This window comes from Xenopus laevis, chromosome 3L, assembly GCF_017654675.1.
Source record: "Xenopus laevis strain J_2021 chromosome 3L, Xenopus_laevis_v10.1, whole genome shotgun sequence".
Taxonomy (NCBI): Eukaryota; Metazoa; Chordata; class Amphibia; order Anura; family Pipidae; genus Xenopus; species Xenopus laevis.
The window spans coordinates 115165835-115186914 of record NC_054375.1 but is presented as its reverse complement, the minus strand read 5'-3'; the positions used below and the strand labels follow the sequence as shown (position 1 = coordinate 115186914).

The 21080-nt window shown below is 35.9% G+C and overlaps 1 long non-coding RNA gene across 1 annotated transcript in view; it reads right to left on the bottom strand.

The window, feature by feature from the left end:
• LOC108711460 overlaps positions 1 to 21080 on the bottom strand; it is a 43220-nt gene that overhangs the window by 11175 nt on the left and 10965 nt on the right. The window contains exons 3-6 of the long non-coding RNA XR_001934905.2: positions 17405 to 17441; positions 13728 to 14006; positions 11499 to 11618; positions 2910 to 2996 (exon numbers count right to left, since the gene is read on the bottom strand). This is a non-coding gene — a long non-coding RNA (uncharacterized LOC108711460). The remainder of the gene's footprint in view (positions 1 to 2909; positions 2997 to 11498; positions 11619 to 13727; positions 14007 to 17404; positions 17442 to 21080) is intronic.

Here is a 21080-nt window from a genome sequence, read left to right as displayed (position 1 = left end):
AACCAAGAAGTGGCAAATGAAAGATTGAAGCTAAATATAAACACTAACATAATTGAGCTTATAATATCCATAAAGATGAGCCTTTGCCATACAGTCCCTAATCCAGAGGAATGTAGCCAGCTGCCAGTTTAACCTCAGTAATATGAAATGTGTTTACTACTGACTATGTGACTTGGGATATCCTTTATTTTTATTGTTTATAATTAAAAATCACAAGCATTTTGCTGGCTTCTTTGTAAGATCTGCAGTGCTGATTATTCCCTGTTTATATTTAAAGCTGGCCATAGACGCAAAGATCTGATCGTATGAATCAAGGATTCGTACGATTTTCGGACCATGTATGGAGAGTCCCGACATTTTTTATCCAGCGGAGATCGGTCGTTTGGTCGATCGGGCAGATTATTGACTGCCGATAATATCTCTGCATGTATTGCCGATAGTACGATTTTGAGAGGGAGACTGTCACTAGACATAACTTTCGTACAATTGCTGTCAGGGGCAGAACATTGGCTGATCTGTTCTTTTGTACTTTATTTGATCGGAATGGTTAGTGGCAGGTCTGGAGATGGGGAAGTCCAATCATACTTGATTCGTACGATTGGATCTTTGCGTCTGTGGCCAGCTTAAGTCTTCTAATTTTGTTTTATGTACTAGGCAAAGTTAAGCATTTGTCCCACTTTTGTGGGTTGAATCTCCAACCAAACTGCTCCACTAGTAATTTATGAACGCTGAGCAAATCTGCACTTTGGCAGTAACCCATAGCAACCAATCAGTGATTCATTCGTATTTTTTTAGTAAACTGTAGGTAGAACAACGAGAACAAATATTTGATGGGTGCAATAGGTTCATAAATGAGTCACATTATAATGACTTTACAATATGGGTCTATAGATACCATAAATTTAACATGCTAGTGTAAACTAGTTACAACTAATTTATTTTTAAGTAAATGTTATCTTTTCTTTATATGTTAAGAAAATGCATCCCCATTAGCTAAATCTACTCCATATGCCTTGTATGTATATATCTTTATTTCTATACCTCTTCTTTACACTCACTAAGCTAATGATTTCCAGTTCTGGTTTTAAGAACATTTGGGCTCATTTACTTACAAAGGGCAAATCTGCACCTGGGCACTAACCCATAACAATCAGTGATGAGCTCTGATCAGCCAGCTGAAAGAAGAATCATGAAAGCAACATTTTGATTGGTCGCCATGGGTTACTGTAGTAGTGCAAATTAACCCACCGTCTAACGATTTAGCTTTATACTGAAATTCCATAAATTTGCCAGAGAATTCTTTAAAATAGCATGTGTTTCATTTGTGGATTTCAACGAAAGCTTTTATTTAAAATCTTTGCCCTATTTTAAATGGTTTCTGTAAAATTGCTAGCCAAGCAATTTACTGTAGATTTAAATTACTTGTCAAGAACAGCCAGCTTGCCTTAGTTGTCATTTGATATGCTTTTAAAACACAGCTAGCATAAAAAATTGTTATGTACTAATAACAGGTATGTCACCAACACACAATGGCTGTTGCATCTACCAAATTCTTGATGTGTAAACAAAAGCGCGCCAGCCCTTTCCCTTGTACTACAGGATTATTTTCATTATATTTCATTATCTGAAATACCATTCATTTAAATGTCAGTTCCAGCAGCAAGGCGGTATTTTAAAATATAATGATTTATACTATATATTTAAATCGAATTGCATGGAAATGTTTTTGCATGCAAGCACATCCATACTTGGACATTGGCTTGCCGTTTGCTGCTTTTGCCTGATAAGCTAAAGTAGTATTCCTAAATTGCATCTACAATTCTAAACCTGGGAAAAAACGTATTTTATGCAAAGCAGATGTCCCTTTAATCTACTAGGATCACAGGAGTTGGGCCACATAGTCAGTAAACTTGCGGTAGATATGAGGCAAAGAGAGAAACAATAGTGCAGATATTATTTTACATCCAGGGTTCATGCCGCCTTTTCAGGCCAATCCTTTTGTCAGGTCTCCATTAACTCACAACAAAGCTAGAGTTACCCTATAATAGTTACATGAATATCCAGCACAGAATATATGTCCCACCACCTACTCCTGGCCTGTCCTGGAGCAATAGCAACACTGAAGCAATGCAATAAGGATTGCAGCAGTACTTATTGCCCCTAGACCCAAGCCCAAGAAGCTACTCCCCTGCCCTACTATACTATTGAGGTGGGCTGGGGGAGTGTTAAGGGCAGGTGTACCCAAACTGTCAAGAAAGGTCTTAAATAGGTTGAAAAGGTAAACATCTCAAAAGTGCACACACATATTGTTTGGATGTATCATACCCAATGCTACCCTTCAGGATGGTCTTTCCATATATGATCTTAGTCCTATCTACCTTGGTTTTGTGTTTTGCACCCAATAAACTTGGAGGGCACTTATGTTTGGACTGTCGTCTAGTAGGTTCATATGAAAGCATACACAAGCAGAGAAAATGTGTTTTGGGGAGTTTACAAGTATTTGTTTGTGCTTGTATAGCATTTAAACAGTCTTTTCCTTCAGACGTTAAGAAACAAAAAGAGAACTAAACTTACTCTCACTGGTTCTGCAGCAGACAAATCTGCCATCTAAACTCCATCTTGATACTGACCTAGTATAATCTGCATGCGCCAAAAGCGATATGCTACCATTTGTTATATTTATTGAGATCTCAATGCCAGTGTTTAGGGGCTATGCCATTTCATGAGTTATTACAAAAGTAAAATATGGTGCTGGCATTTAAGGATGTAGAACTGTGCCCGGTAGTTACACCCAGATGAACCATGTTACAATAACAAATATATAGATTGTGAGTAAAAATACACCGTGCTTTATTATAGCTTATAATGAACACAAAGAAGTTAAGAAAAAATCCATTATGACAATATACCTCATTGTAGATATCTGATATTAGAAACAGTCCATCATTGTGTAAATGTAAATAGCCCATGCTTTTGTGATATCTAGTCCATTATAGCTGTAAGAGACAAAAAGGTGGTTATCAACACATGTACAGTATACTAATTGGTTTATATATTAAACTTTCAAAGGCAGTATTATAGAATATCAACCCAATTACAAGTCAAATACATATGACTTCAAAAAAGCATGAGTATGGTATGCCATATAATTTTGTACTTTTGGTTTCAGATCTGATTTTGTTGATTGGATGACACTTAATGCAACACACAGATTGAGTAGCACAATCCTATTATCATTTAGTGCAGAGTCTCACTTTGTTATATGAGTTTAATAAAGTGCATGCAACCTGTTAAACATTAACTCCCCCAACTTCATAGAATACAGCAAAAAAAAATGAAATAAATATGTATTTATAAAGCTGTATATTTATCTTTACAAATTATTTGACGATGCCCATCACAATGGTATAAAGTATCTATTAAAAGCATTGTGATATTTTTAAAAAAGGATTTTACGCCAGTTTACAGTTATTTTACACCATTGCTGACCCTGCATAAACCATTACAACCAATGGAAAAAATTCAGGCAGCAAGTAAATTTCAGCAGATGCTGCTGTTTAAAAAAACTACATAAAAGGTGGTCATGGCAAACTTAGCATTTTACACATTTTTTCAAGCAGCTGCTGCCTTTTACATCAAATTTACACAGAGCTATGTGGTTGCCTTAAATTAATACACAGCTTGATAAATCCATAGGATTTTACACACCAGTGCCTGATGTTCAGACAGCTATGTGTTATGTATTTGATTGTTGCTTTTTACACAGCTTGACAAATGGGACCCTTAGAGCGCCATTACAAGTTACTGCAGTGCAAATACACATACCCAATTTATATTTATAGACGTTTAAAACAATGTCTTGCCTATAAATATGTATATGTGTACTTCTTTAGATGGAAAAGGTTGATCCTTTACTGAATGAGGAAATCATATCTACACATCCGGATCCAGATGCATGGTGTAGTTCAGTGTTGCAGCAACTGATACATTTTGGTAAGGATGCATTAACTACTCTGTCCATACAGACTGCTGCCTCAGTCTATTGGGTTAATCAAGTCTTCTGTGCCATTGGTTCAAAATGTCTGCTTCATGCTAGTAAGCCAAGAGTGGTGTGTCATGCCAGTGTGGCCAGGCTACCGGCACAAATTGCTGGAAATACACAGACAGTATGAACACAATGAAGACATGGCAGCAGAGAGATAGAGAGAGAATATGTTCTCTCCTTCTCAGCCCCTGTTGGTATATATGCTTCAACTCCCTCCATCCAGACACCCCCCACGCTCATTCCCATCGCTCACTAGAATAAATTAAAGCCAGGCATCTGTACAATAGCAGCAGGCATAAATTAAGAAGTGCTCTGCCAATCTCCCCACAATTTGATGGTTACAGTAGCTCTTCAAATACAGTAACAGCTTTGAGTCCTTTCATCTTCCTGTTCGGTTCTTATTTTTCTTGTGCCCACCTCCTTTTATTTCCTCCCCCTTTGTGTTTTCTGTCCTCTGTTTTATCTTCCACTGCACACAACACTACCATGGATCTTCTTCATTTCAGTTTAAAACCCTTACTGAAGAACAAATTTGCCCTCTTCTATGTGGTGGCGCAGCTCCCACACGGATTTCTGTAGGGCTATAATAAATTTAAGGTCATTGATCTATCACCATTATGTCAAAATTATAGGAGTCCCATTAATAAAATTAAGTAACAGGGGCACAAAAGTGCATGAAATGTAAATTTTCCCACTGTCATTATGATGCAAGTCTATAACAATAATCCCTTCTATCTGCCCTTACGATCTACTGGTAGATCGTAAGTTGTTTGTACTACTGTGGCTCATAAACAATTATCTGCTGGTATGATCATTTACTTTGAAAGTGCTGTGTGTTGTCCATTGCAATGTATAATGATGGAAAAATAAACCTGTCACAAATGGAGAAACAAGTCCTGCTTGTGAATATTACATACTGTAGGTTACTACAACTAGGATATCAGTTGCCTAACATACCATGGATAATTAAAACAACAGCAACAAATGTGTCTCAAACGAAGGAATGCCTCACACAATGATCTGATAGCAGAATGAGACACCCTAGCTCATTAAGTCAAATAAGTAATGACAATGAATTGGGAGGATATTTCCTAAGTACCTTAGGAAGATAGGTAAGAAATAGTATGTTACCCATAAATATAAATCATGGCATCTATCAGATTTAGTGATAATGACTGCCTCAATGGGCCAATAGGGCTATACTTCTTTGTATACACAACTACTTCAATGGTGTTTTAAAAATGGCCCTCTTTAGGGATAATTTTTAGGACTCGTTTGCAACTGCTAAACTATATACAACCAATTAGGACTATTTTGATTGTGGAATCAGCTCAGAGTAACCCCAAAGGTGATAAAAAACACTTTAAACCACTGGCAGCTGTTTTCCTTTCCAGTCAATGAAAAGTACATTCCCTACAGTACACAGGGACAAGTGGCCATCAAGAATCACTAAAGAGCTAAAATGTCCCCGTTCTTTCACAAATCTCTGGAGTGCCACATGCTGCTTGCTATCTATAAGATGTTGTCAAAACAGACTGCCAGTGGTTCTGCGTATTTCCCTTGGGAAGATTTAACAATTAAAACAACGCTTTATACTATCATATAAAATACATTTTGTTTGTTGTATTTTGGACTCACAGTGCTATTTTGGACTCACAATATCATTCATAAAGGATCAACTCTGTTGTAATCTCCGTTGTGTTATTCCCTGCTACTACTTAGTTAAAAATGGTTGACCACAATTAGGGGCACATTTACTAAAACTCAAATTGATGATTGTTTTATGAAAACAAATCCGACCAAACTCCCTTACACGATATTAACGTATCAATAATTTTTCTCGAAAAAAGTCAGAGCGACAAAGTGTCAAAATAACAAAATCAAGTGTCAATTCGAATTCTATGATTCTTGCTCTGAATACTCAAGTGTTTCGATTTTCACTGCAAAAGCTCAACTTTTTTTAATCATCAGCCAAATTTTTCAGATTTTTTAGAGAGTATATATACTGTAGAGTAATAGTAGAGTCTATAGTGAAAATGCTAATAATATTAAGATGCAAAGAGCTAAGCTATTCTTCTACAATAGATGTAATACAAAGGGACTGTGTTTTTAAAAATGTAAACAACTAGTAGATAAGCAACTACCAGTAGACTACAAGCAATGGACATTATCTAGTATTTGAAATATCTCTGAGCATGTTAATGAATCGGGTCATTCAAGATTTGGAAAGAATACAAGATTTTTTTACTCTAAAAGATAAAATGCAATAAAATGTATTTTCTTAATTACAAGTGTGAAGACCCGTTTGTCTGCAAGCAGTTAGATAAGATATTCATTTTATTTTAAATGATTAAATTGCAAGATATTCATATTAGCCAAACTTAACATACTGCAATATTTAGTAGGAGCAGGTGATTTGTTCTATGACTATCTATAGATTTTTTTATAGATAAGAAGGGACGCTAATATATATGAAACTGATTAGGAATAAGTAGTGACAGACAGAAATGACAGGTAGCATAATAAAAGAAAGAGAATTGAAGAAGAGTGTGATATCCATTAAGGTATCATTTGTAGGGATTCCCATCCTTTTTTATACAGATTTATTATTTTACTGAATCCTGCCTGCTATAGCCAGACTCCTCGAGATCCCTTCCCCCCATTCCCATCACATGAGCTCTCAACGTTTGCAGGGACAAAATATTCATTGCCATTCTATCAGACATGCATGCAAGAAACTAATTAACATGGGCAGACATGCAACCAACGATAAAGCTAGCTCCACATTCACACATACACACACAAACAAGCCTGCCTTGTCTACGGGGACACTGAAAGAGGCTTTGTCGCTAATTTAGGCATCTGTCTGGTCTGGTTCTCCCGACTGGGCAAATTTTTTCCCACCCCTTCTGACAATGCTGGGAACATGCCCAGAGACCCCTCATTCAAAGCCCCCTTAACAATGCTGTCATTGTGCTATCATAGAGAAAAGGGGAAGGAGAGGAGGAAACCTGAATTACAAATGTAAGGCCTGGAACGTGTTTACTAACAGACTCTGCAGCTGCCCCAGAAAACAGCCATCAGGGGGAATATGGGAGGGGGGGGGAGAAGGAACTGGATATAAAAACATTTACTCAAACCTTGTCCTGTGGGCTAATGTCACTGCTTATAAAACCAGCCATTGTTTCCCCCCTCTTTTTATACAGAGATTTTTTTTGTGCCAGCTAGAAAAACAAACGACAAGTGCGCAGACCAGCAGTTCTGTGAGTTTGCACTAATTATGGTGTTACAACGTGTGTTTTTATTGGGAGAATGCTATGTATTATGTGTTTATGGTGGCAATAAATTAGTAAGCTTTGTGGAAACAAAAGGCCAACAGCAAAGAGACAGTAAAACTGATTGTATGCTAACAATAGTGGCTGTATAATTGTTCTGAAATGAACACACTGCCATCCTGTTCTGCAATTAACAGCGGACGACCCAGTTGCTACAACACAAAAGGCCATAGATTTATATGTGCAACTTTATGGACCACATATTTGAAAAGATTGTTATTCCCAAATAAAAATAAAGCATCTTTAACATTTAATCTCATGTAAAACCTTAGCTGGCCTTATATTTATAAAAGCTTAAAATAAAAGCTTATAGTATACAGTATGTCTGAAAAGTTAAATTTCTTGACACAATAATATTTAAGCAAATTGGGTGATTTCCAGCAACCATGTAGCCCAAATCTTTTTACACAGTGGATGAGAATCTCCTTACTAGGAAGTAATAAGTGCAACCAACTGCAGGATGTATTAAGTCACTATTTACAAGATTGCCTGCGTATGTAGTACAATAGCAGGCAAAAAAAAACATAGAGGTAAGCAATGGTAGATAGCACAGATTATTGCAGGCAAGTAAAGGTAGATTGTACAGATTATTGCAGTCATGCAAAGGTAGATAGCACAGATTATTGCAGGTGAGTAAATGTGGATTGCACATATTTTTGCAGGAATGCAAAGGTAGATAGTACAGATTATTGCAGGTGAGTAAAGGTAGATTGCACATATTATTGCAGGCATACAAAGGTAGACAGCTCAGATTATTGCAAGTGAGTAAAGGTAGATTGCACAGATTATTACAGGCATGCAAAGGTAGATAGCACAAATTATTGCAGGTGAGTAAAGGTAGATTGCACAGATGTTTGCAGGCATGCATAGATAGATAGCACATATTATTGCAGGCAAGTAAAGGTAGATTGCACAGATTATTGCAGGTGAGTAAATGTAGATTGCACAGATTATTGAAGGCGACTGAATGTACACAGTAATGATTACTACAGACGAGTAAATGTACACAGCAAACATTACTGCATGCAAACAAAAGATAATACAACTGATTATTTCTGAGAAGGAAAGGTAATTTGCACAGTTTATTGTAGGCAAATTCAGGCAAATACACAAAGTATTTATGGCAAACAAAAGCAAATACATATTTCAGGCAAGCAAAACATACTATAGGATACTGCACATATTCAAGGGTAGATAACAGATATGTATCATACAGTATTTAGAAACTAATATGGATAAGCAAATACACCTAAATGTATTATCATAGGCATATAGAAGCAGATAAAAATATTATTACAAGCCAGTATAGGCAAAGTATTTGTACAGTTTATACCCATGCAGATTATGCTACCTTGGTTAACACAGACACACCCACCCTCTGTGCCAATACAAGTACTACTGACTTCTCTGTCTATTTCATTAATAATTACATTTCAGTCTGAGGTCTGTGTTTAAAAAATAGTATCTCATTGCACCTCCCTATTCCTACTGACCCAATAAGCAAACAACACTTCAACAGGGTAAATTCTATATGCATATTAATGTGCTCTTGTCTTGTCCTTCCTGACAACTCCTTAAATACCAACTTCTGATTATTCATATTAGTAAATGTATTTATATCGCATATTTACTGCCTAATGCTATCACACATTTTCTAAAGCCAAGAAATAAATGTCAAAAGACAATGTAAAGTGACTGGATATTGCATTTGTAGAGGTCATATTGTTGATGTTGCCAAGCAACATGGCTGATGTACCATTGTCCCTAGGCTGTTTATCTGTCTAGAACTTTTTTCATTTATATTCTACATTATTCCCTTGTCATTTAAAAGAAAAATATGTTGGTTTTTTTACTGGAGAATCATAAGATACGTAACAATACAATGGCAGTTTTTATAATATCACAATATGTAAAACATTATATTCTTTATTTTTGTTCTTATACATTACGACTACTCAGACATGCAGTAGAGAAGAGATCTTAATTTCTAATAAATAACTGCCATTCTTATGGAAAAACTGTTTCTTAAGCAGAAATCACCAATTCTAAAAATAAAAAAAGATATTACCTTTAAAACTGAAGTAGAATCTGTAAAATACATTCTCCATGTATGCTGTGTACTATACACATGCACAGTATTTGTTTTCAGGGGGAAATTTATTGTTATTTCGATTACAGGTTATTATTGCCATTGGAAAAAATCACACCCAAAAAAAAAATGTGAATTTAAATTTCAAATTCAAGTTTTCCAAACTCAAATTTTTAAATGCATTAATCGAAAAGATCTCAAAAATTCAAATGACAAAATCTAGTAGCTAAAAGCTGGCAAGCTTCTATAGAAGTCAAATTGAGATATAATTTCAACATTCAAGTTTTTTTTAAAAAAGGTGAATTATTAAAATTTAGTGGAACAATGTGATTTTTGTGCTGATCGAGTTATAGCTCAAGAATTACCATGATCGAGTGTTTCTGATTCATGTTTTTTAATAAATATGTTGGCAGTTAAGTAAAAAAATACACAAGTTTAATTGTGATTTTTAATAAGATTTTTCTTTTGCAACTGAATTTCAAAGAGAAATTGATAAACCGCCTCCACATTGGCTTAAAACTGTGGAAGGGCGCAAAGAAGTAAGAGAGCCAGTTAGTCTTAAATTTAGGCTGAATTTTTTTTTTCTGCCCTCCTTGAAACAGTTTTTATATAATCCTATTTCCTTCTTATAAATTAAAGGGGAGTCTGACCAAATGTTAGTCAATGTCAAGATAATGATGTACTTATGGCAGAACGTTGATCCTCACCACTGAAGTAATAAAAAGCCCCACACCCCATCATGTCAACTGCAAAAACCACAAAACCACTGCACTGGTGGATCCAAATGTGCTATATGGTAATGCAAAATAGATGTTGACCCCTACCTGAAAAATGTGGTAAACCACAAACAGTTTTAATCACAGCAGTGATGATTGCTTAAAACAACTTGGATGAATGATGACCTGGTGTACAGAATGATGAATGCAATGCAACATGTGTAAGCATATACCTTTATTAAGCCTGCAAACCAACCAAAAGGACTCCTATCTTTGGCCATTTTAAGCATAATTGATAGTTGCTGTAATACTGAGAGTAAAACGCATTAAATAGTACCGGCTATCCGGGGCAGGAAGTTAAGAACATTTAACAAAGTGTACCATAATTTTAATTCAAATAACTAAATAAAAGTGCTACATGTGAAAAATACAGTAGGGACAGGCAGCACCTGGTCCCTCAGCTGAATTAGAAAAACTAATGCAAGTATTTGCCGACCAGCAGAGTTGTCTAGGGGATCCTGGGAGTTGAAGATTGACAATGGATTCAGTGCCAGTGAAAATCAACATATTTACTCTATTTTTTTGTGTTGACAACTGCAATGCCATAAAACAATGTGTAATAAGCAAAACTTAAAAGGTTTGAACGTTAGGCTTCTGTGCAGGAAAAATGCATGTGGGTTTAAGCCTCAAATTGTGTCTGTAGCAACATATTTCTAAGAAATCTAAATGTTAATGTAATCTAACAGGAGAGAGTTCCATCATCAATTCCTATCTGATTATATATGCAAATTAGTTTTAAATCTGGTCTGCGGTATGCAGATACAGACATGCTTTAGATTTCCCAAAGAATACATTAGAAGCATCAAATAAATATAACATATATGTAGGGACCTGACATCTCTGTTCTCACTTTTATTAAACAAGACCATTTCGATTAAAACACTGCACATTTTTATATCAATATTGTACACTTCATCTGTCTATGCTATTTTTTTTTTTAAATCATTCCATGAGCATCAATAATTATTCAGTCCTTCCTCGCTTAGTAAATAGTAATAAGAAAATGTCCTGCTGATAAATGTATGGTTTCATCCAATTTAGATTGTCAGGTTACTGAACTTGAATTTATTGATACACTAAAGTCTAAAACATAACTGAAAAGAGCTTGCACATATTGGCACTGTATCAAACTGATGTGTATGAGGTTCACTGAGTACATACGGACACAGTGACAGATTGAGCGATCACAACATGTACTTTATGCCTTTGGCAAAAAAAAGGCAAAAATTAATGTTGTTTAAAGCGCAAGATACCTGAAAGATGTATTTTTCATGCTTGAATTGCATAAATAAAGGCTGCCCAACGACTGAAAGTCTCCCAGCAGTCAGAGGAGATTGTGATGATGTCTCGTGATCCCTTGATCTTCTTTTAACCTGAGGAAAAAGGATAATTCACAGTGAGAAATGAGAATTTTTTTTTCACAGAAAATATAGCTTAGTTTTTTTCTATTGTGCTGTATGCAAGGACATAACTTACAGGTGAACATGGAAACTATGAAATGGGAAATCCATCTATCTTTATTTTTGTACACTGCTTTATGGTATTTTCTTAAGCCTGTGTTATAGAAATCCTATTAAAGCAATGTGTTAATACTTATGATACAATCCAATAATGATGACCAATTACATTTTAAAAATATTTACAGTTTAACAAATATAGAACATGTTTCATGGGGGTGTTAGTACATTGAGTTGGTTCCTTAGATCCGTAAAGCTTGTGCCAATGAATTAAAGGAACAGTAACACCAAAAAATGAAAGGAATACAAATATAATGTAGTTTTGCCCTGCACTGGTAAAACTGCTGTGTTTGCTTCAAAAACACTACTATTGTTTATATAAATAAGCTGCTGTGTAGCAATGGGGACAGCCATTCAAATGAGAAAAGGCTCATGTTACACAGCAGATAAACTCTGTAGAACATAATGGTGTTTTCTGTTATCCATTATTTTATCTGTACCATATACGGTAGCCTTTTTTCAATTTCCGCCATTGCTACACAGCAGCTTTTTTATATGAACTATAGTAGTGTTTGTGAAGCAAACAGATCAGTTTTATCAGTGCAGGGCAACATTCCATGATATTTTCATTACTTTAAAACACTTTCACTTTTTGGTGTTACTGCTCCTTTAAGACTGAAGCTGGAAGGCCAAAGGTTGGCCTGTACAGGAATACAGATTTTTTTTACAGATTCCGGCATTTCCTAATCAAACCCCCCCCCCCCAAATATACTTAAATAAGAGAATGAATTGCAACAGTAAATAGAGCAAGCACCTCCTCTTCAGGATTCAGAGCCCCACAGCTCAAATATAACCCATTTGACCCAAAGGGTAAATAACATATAACAAGCAGTTTATGTAAGACCCAGAAGCTGCCACTGATGTTAGATGATTATTCAGTGAAAACAATGTTTGCTTATTTAGTTAAGAAAAGCATAGAGCAGGCAAACCAAATGCGCTCCTTCTCTATGTTGCAAGTTGGGGCTCCTAGAATATTCTCAACAGTCTGGGAGCTGAACTTCACCACCACTGAGGTTCTGCAAGCTTGAGATTCATGCCATAGCATGGATATATATATAAATATATATAGGGACTGGTATAAAAAATGCAAACTATCAGAGTGACAGATTGACAGATGGTGTATAATTGAACATAGCAGCATGGAATATATCAGGCGTGATTTCTTAAGCATACATTAATAATTATAAAACCTTTGTGTATTTTTCTTCAGTGGGATATAATGCACTTTAACATTTTAATAGGTTCTCATAGTGTATGCCAACGGAAAATAAAAATGAGCAAAAGCTAAAAAATTTACTCTCGTTTAATTTCTTTTGCAAAAAAACAAAAAATACATAAATGATTCCAGGTGTTCCACATGCATTTTATATAGCTATCAGTCTGATATCAACCTATATATATAATGCAGCAATTCTGAAATCTAACTTACTACATTCCCCAAATAAATATGCAGTTATGGATGCACACATATTTATTTTATATATTTATTAATGTATTTATTAAGTCAACTGATTAACACTACAAATATAAGACTAATAAACCTCTCCATTTGGACTATAATTTTTATTTATTAGCAAACTATAGAAATTAATTTCCCTTCAGTTTCATTTGCTATGCTACACGAAAAGCCTAATTTTATCCTCAAATAACTGAAAGAAATTTTTTTTAAAAAAACTGTATTTCTTTCTGACTTCAGTATATCATCCTGTTTTATTTTCTCTGCACAAACACGGCACAATAATGCAAATCTGCCAGCACACAGGCAAGAACAGTAAATTAGAAAATATGTTAATTGAATTAATATCAAGGGCAGATTTTCCGCTTGAAAAGGGTGCTGGCAGACATAAATGGGTCATGCCAGTTTCATTTATTGTCCCGCTTTCTTTGTTAATTAGTACGATAAGATGACGATCGACTAGGTGGGAGGGAAAGAGGGCAGAGATTAAAGAGAAAAATTCAACCTACCTCATGCCCAAGCGGCCATCTTAAAATGTTCTTTTCATTCTATCAAAATGGCTTCCAAGTACAAAGCAGTATCTTGCTTGTGGTGAATGAAGAAACTGATGTCGTTTGGGCCAAAATTTTCATCTCAATTAGGCCTTGTCATATTCGTATATTCTCTTGATTAGCGAGAGTACCACATGGTGACGAGCTTCTCAAACGCACATTCAAATTAACAAGCTGTTGATACTGATGCTTCTCCTGCGTCTTATTTGCAGAGATTCAGTCTGCTGTCTCTACTCACTGTGAGGGAAATAAAATGAAAGCAGTTCTGGGTATGTTCAACCTAAACAGATGCCAAGCAAGTCTAACCCCTTCTCTGCCACCAGTAAAGTGGTTTCTCCAGTAAATACTTTGGATTGGGGCAACAATGTAAACCTGTGAAATAACGTAAATACTATAGAAGAGAATTAAGCTTTTGATATACAAATTTGAAAACAGATTTAAATTAAAATACAGTTGACCCAAGAAAATAATTCATAGTAAAATGCATATAGATAATCCTGAATGGTATGCTCCTCACAAAATATTATGGGTAAATCTTTTTATTTTTTTTTTTTTTTAAAGAGCTTAGAAACTACTATACCAAGGTGAACTTTTACTTTCATCTCACAGATACTTTAATTTTGCCAAATATTTTCATAATAAGCCACTATTTAAATATGCCTAGAAATAGTTCTCTTCTCTTAATGACTTGGAATATGGTAGCAGAAAAGATTCTAAACCTGACAGCAGCACTCTGATTTTCCTTCTTATTTCCCATGGCTTTCTTGTATAATAAATCTAAGGCAGTTTTTCTGTAATATCTCTTTGCCCTCGCTCTGTAACTAAAAGACATTGATACTAAAATAAGAGAAAAAAGGAGGTAAAATAACTAGCTTCCATATAAATGGGAAACTATTTAACCCTTTCAATGATCTGCATTGAATGTGCCAACTACGAGATTCCTTCCGTAGCAACATATTTAGCAGTGCACAAGTGTAACAAAGAAATTCTGATTATAGCTATGCCAGAGAGAGGCCTGATTATGGATACGCCCAGCATGCAATTGGACGCTATTGTTATTAAGATGAGGTTGAACACATGCAGATTGCAAGTATGCATATTCATTCGCCCAGCTTCTAAAGACTTGGCCAATTGCTGCTTCTCATTAAGAAGAGGCTGGCGCTCCTTATAAATCACTCTCACGCTCTGCAAGCAGTGTGGGAAAGAAGGTTCTGTCCATTGTTTGTTGTGTGTGGCAGAGCAGATTGCACCAATTGTGTATCTAAGATTTTGGTTTTCGATCTGTTCGCCTTTATTTCACAAAGATCTGTTCTTTGTTACACTGGACATAAACAGAGTACCCATCCACTATACTCCTTTCGTATTATTCTCCTATCCCATCCGAACACTATTAAAATGTCTATGTTTTGGGATGGTAAAAAGACACTGCACTCCTGTGAAAAGGCATCAGGCTACCTTCAAAATGACATTCAGTTTCTTGGATTTTGCATTTAGAAAATAAATAAGGGTTTCTTTCCCTGTGCAATAAAATAAATGATAAAAAGAAGATTTTTCTGCTGGCTTTTCATATTTTCAAACATTAGCAGACATTTCATGGCTTCTGAGAAATGAATGGGCCCAATCGGATATATTTACCAGTACATAACAGGTGGCACACATTAGCCAAGTGTTATATTCCAAAGGACTAATGTGTTTGGTCTTACCCATAAGAACAGAATCATTCAAACACAGTCAAGGCTTTGATTTTAGTGAGTTATGGCTGTGCCCTTCACTTGCAGAAGAAAATGCTCTAACCATGCAAAGCTAGAACTGTATTCAAAACAGAGATAAATCCCTTCCCTATAAATCCTTGTTTGCAAATCATGAACACTGAGTTAATTCCCTACATAAGCAGCAGCACAGCTGTGACTGAAAGAGGGGAGGCTGCGTTTGTGGATTTGTTTTGGCTCCCTATAACATATTGAATTTAGCAACAAAACAAACCTTGAAAACAGAAAGAGGAATGTCTCTCTGGCTTACTGGAGGCCATTTTGAATTTTCCTCCAATAGTTTCCTGCCGTGATATTTTAACTCATTTTTGCCCTTAAAGGTAAAAGCTGTAAAGGTGTAACGAGAATATGTTTTTTAAAGATGTTCAGGCTTCATATATATATATATATATATATATGATTCTAAATAAGATGGGTTGATCTGATGTGGAGTATACATATCCATTATCATTAAAAAGATTTACTAATAAGATAAGTTACATAAATTACATAAGTAGAAATTAGAAGGTGTAACAAGAGCACCTCTTCAGGATACCAGAGGGTTGCCTACCCTCCAAATGTAACAAAATGCACAAACCAAGAGGATGCTGATGGTCATTAGACCTGAAGCAAACTTTGTACTTTTACTTGCATACCTAATTTTCTTTGCCCCCCTAAGAAAACGTATCTGTCTTTCCCTTCAAATATTTATTTCAAACTTGTTGGGGTCTAAATATCACAGTATGAATTAGGGTGTGTTTTTAATGCAACAGAAAGGAACCATCACCTATGGCTAAGCTGCACACAAAACACTAATATCTGAATTAAGACCATGTATTCATTCAATTCACCAGGGAGATTCTGCCAACATATCTGGGTTTTGTTTTGTTTTTAATAAAGTAAGCTAATTCTTCCACTTTCATTGTATCTCAAGAAATTAGCATCTATTTAGAAACTTTGAAATTTGACCATACATTGAGATGGTCAAATTGCACTTATGCAACCATTCTGATAACAAGACAGGTGTTACCATTTGCAATTATGGGCTGTCTATTGACACTAAACATGCATTAACAGGAGTCTTTGAGAAACCAGGTTTTTAATTTTAGTGATCAAAATTGGTCCATCGTAAAACCAGAGAATTTTTTTCTAATGGGTGAACCCATGATCTCATGAGCCATGATCTTTACTATTTTTTTAGTGTCCCGTATCAAAGATAATAAAACTCACAACGTTTGCACAAGATACAGTAAGCTTATTATTGATTGATATAGCTGATTGGTTGCTATGTATTATTAGACAGTAGACCTGGGGAAACTTTTGTTGCATTACCCCCTTATGATCTTATTCCAAATAAAGGTGCTTTACTTTCATTTTCCAACTTGCAGTAGGGTGTTCAAAACAACTAGATAAGTGATAAACAACTGTGCTTGTGCAATTTAGCACTTATATTTGTAATGCAGCCCCCTATAGGGTAATGTAATAAAAGTTGCATAATATACAGGGGTCTAGGAACCCTTAGGAACCAATTAAATATTTGTTTTCAACAGGTGACTAGTAAATGCTATTTCCTGATTGGTTTGTATGGGCTACGAGATCTGGTGCTTTTAAACATTAGCCTTTAGACTTCCATATCAAGGTTATTAAACTGGCCTAGGTCCCATTGACTTTTGTTTAGTCCAGCTTCAATAAAAAAAGATATTGATATTATTTTTATCAAAACGTTGTCAGTTGTGTGCTATGTGTTTTATGTAGAAGTCTTATCTACATTATAACATTTTAGGAAAGTGCCACGCTAAAGCGCAGATATGCAGATAGACATAGAGTAGCTCATATTTCATTAAAATTATTAAATACTATTTTTAATCCACTTGGAATTGTACTTACCGGTTTTCAGGGTTTCTATCACATTATCGCATGTTTCCTTTGGGGAAGAAAATAAAACATTTAGTGGTAGAAAGAGATATAATTGTAATACTGTAAGAAGTTAGCATAAAAAAACATACAGTGAAACCTCAATTTTACATCCCCTGATTTTAAGTTTTCCCTCATTTTACATTGTTGTTTTGTGGTCCCACCTACATATTATGCATAATACATTTCCCTGGATTTTACACCATTTTTTTTCTGGTCCCCTGAAAAACGTAAAAGGGGGGTTCTACTGTAGGTAGAATTAAGCAAGATGACTATTAAAATGCCATCTGTCTTTAGGGAAACCCACATAGCTCTTGATGAATTTAAGTAACAGATAAGACCATATTTAGCAATGCAGATCATCCAGCACTGAAGAAAACATTACTATCTTTGGAGCTCTAGAGCCTTGGAGTATCTACTCAGTGTAATATCATGTAATGTGCTCATTAGCCAATACACAACATAACTCTGAGTAGTATCATGTAAAACAATGTTGTCATACAGTATGTAGAAGTCAGTGGAGCTGGCTAGCAGACAGGAGGCAAAACAACATGAAGCCTGAGGTGCTTCAATGGGACACCATGCTACGGGGTGCTATCAATATGCAATACCTTTTTGATAGAATGTAATACTTTTAAAAGGGAAATGTTTTTCAAATAGTTAAAAAGATCCCAACAAATGCAATATATACATTTGCCTAGGCACAGAAACACATTTCATTCTTATTTAGCATCAATTCAATAAAAACACATTGCTAATTATTAGAGGATTACCTAGTTAGTACACATTGTTCCTAAGTGAAAGCACTTCTCTCACTGAAAATAATCAAGGTGCCACCTGCATATTGTACTGGATATGTGATTACCAACAGGCAGTGCCAGGAAGTTTGAGTGACAGCTAGAGGAAGCAGGATGTAGGGTACGTCAGGCAAAGCAATGCCACATTAGCTGCACATGTCATGTCAAAGCAACAGAAAATAAATCTGGAATATTCTGAACCCTATAAACCCAAATATTTTCTATTACCTGCCTTAAATACATCCATAGAGATCTGAATTGATCAGCAATGCCATTAGGATCACACACAAAAAAATGTCAGTGCTGAAAGCTCATCTGGGCATGAAGTAAGTTTAAGAAGTGAGCTTTGGTTTTCTATGGTTTAGATAAATCAGTCTCAGTACCAGAATCACCTTGGGCCTTCAAACCTTTGATGAGTGGCAGGAGTAGAATTCAATAACAGCTAAAGGGCCAGAGGTTGCACTTCCCGACAATAAAGCATGATTTATATAGTGAATATGCTTATGTGATTCTGGTTTTGTTTCTCTCAGTATATGAAAAATAGTTACCAGTGTGTCACTAATTGGAATATTGTATATGCTTTTCATGATTTTTTCAAATGCCTTGAATATATTTACATTTATATAGCATTTGCAATACTGGATTGAATAACACAGAACATTTTATTCATAATCAAGCATTAATTATCACTTAGAATTGTGATCTTCATTAATAACTTGCCACAGATTCAATAATACTTGTGAGAGCAGGAAAAGAAGGCATAATGTGCAATCTCACCTGTCTCAGTGTCTGTTAAAGGAAGGCAAGGTGAGAAAAATGTATTAAATGCCTGTCTGCAGATATGTCATCGGTGGATTTTGCAGGCTAACGTCTTATCTTTGGATTCTACTCCACAGATGTAGGTGCCAAATTCAAATACAGTATGCTCAATGTAAGCACCAGATTTATAGAATCTCAACAGCCTTGTCTGATAAAAAGGGCTATTTTCACTGGCCTTGGGGGGATTTTCACAGGAACATGGAAGCCTCACCCACAATTTTACTTGTTTAATGGCAATGAAAAAGAATGATAGATATGTTGACAGGTTCACAGACTTTCATGTGCATGAATTGAAATAAATAAATTGGACAGAAATGGACATGGGATTGATAGATATATTTAATTACAGAGGTGGTAGATAATACTTTTGTAGAAAGATGATGGTGATAGATAGATAGATAGATAGATAGATAGATAGTCCTTTTTCATTCTTGTTTATATTATATTGGCAATTAATGGGGGTTTTTTTTCAAAGAAACACTCTCAATTTTTTTAATTCAAGTGCTGGACATTGCGTGGGAAAAATTAGTTTGGGCCTTTAACAAAGCCACTGTCCTTTTGAATGAAAACCAATTAGCCTGGCCCAAGGTCCCAGCATTGAAAAAGTTGTGCTCTTTTTCATCTCCAGAGTTTCAATTGCCGAGCTCAGCCTGGAAGTGAATTAGGCAACCCCACTTCAAGCAAGTCTTAAAAACAACTAAGGTTATGGAAAACAGGGGATTTCCCTGGCAAGTTTGCTTTGGGACGTCTTTGTAACTGCTGTTAGCTGCATTACCCGGGGGGGACAGTGTGTATATAGAATGATCTCTAGAATTTTACTCTTCGTTTCAGAGTTGCCAGGTTGGCGGTTTTCCAGCCAAATTGGGCTACTAATTTAAAGTCCTGGAGGGTTTTGAAAGTACAAACTAGCCAAGGTACTGATTTGGGCTACTTTTTGGGCCTTTGGCTGGTTTGTACTTTGGAAACCAGCCAAAGTTTTCTCTTGTCCTAATGTGCCAAGCCTTCGTCTCCCAATGCAGTGGGTAATGTAGTCTGCCAAGATTAATGTAAGACTACAATACCCAGCATGCAATGGGACTGACTTGTGTAGAAGTGTGGAGTTACCAGTTTTTGGGCTTTGTACCTCAGTCACCTGTCCCATTCTCACATTTTCTAGTGACTTTCCTAATTTTTAGACAATTTTGGGGCAAAAATCAACTGGCCACCAAAATGACTATAGGTTAACCTGTTTTACCAATATTTATTGATATTGTAGTTGTAAAAGGGCCTTATGAGGCCCCTATACCTTCTGGGCCCCCCTCTGTAGTTATACCCCTGGTGACGGGTGAATCTGTCACATTTCACTTCATGGAAAAATTTGCGAAACAGAGAAAAATTGAAAAAGGCGTATTTTAACATATATTCATTTTGTTTTTAGACTTTTTTTTCACTGCACATATTGTGCTATTTTTGGGCTACTTTTGAAGGGCCTCTTGGCTAGTTTTGGGCTGGTTTCATAGCTGATGTTGGCTGATTTTGACCATTAGACCTGGCAACCCTGCTGTGTGTGGCTGAGGCCATATGGGCATGAAGCTGTCGGTGTGTCTCTGTGGTACATGTTTGTGTCAGAGTGTGTGTTGGTCTGTGTGTGAGTGTAGCTATATGTGTTCATGTAGGGATCTATTTGTGTGTGCATGGGCACACACAATATATGAGTCTACATTTTGTAAATGTGTGTGTGTGATTGTTTGTGTATGGGAACATGTCAGTGTGTGAGTATGCGGCATTTTGAGGTAGAGGTGGGTGGAACTTGGGATAAGGGAGTATTCTTCTTGTGCCAAACAAAAGGGAGCTAGAGAAATGGCAGATAAATATGGCAGAAGGAACTAGGGGATGGGGGGGTCTTTGGTTGCCATGGAAACAGAATGCAGATTTCCAAATGTAGTATTTTTCCATTGTGTGTGAGAATAAGTATTGTATTCAAATAATATGCCCCAGTTCCACGAAGAAAGAACTGCTGGGGATAGGATACATCAGGAAGCGTTTGGGGTTCA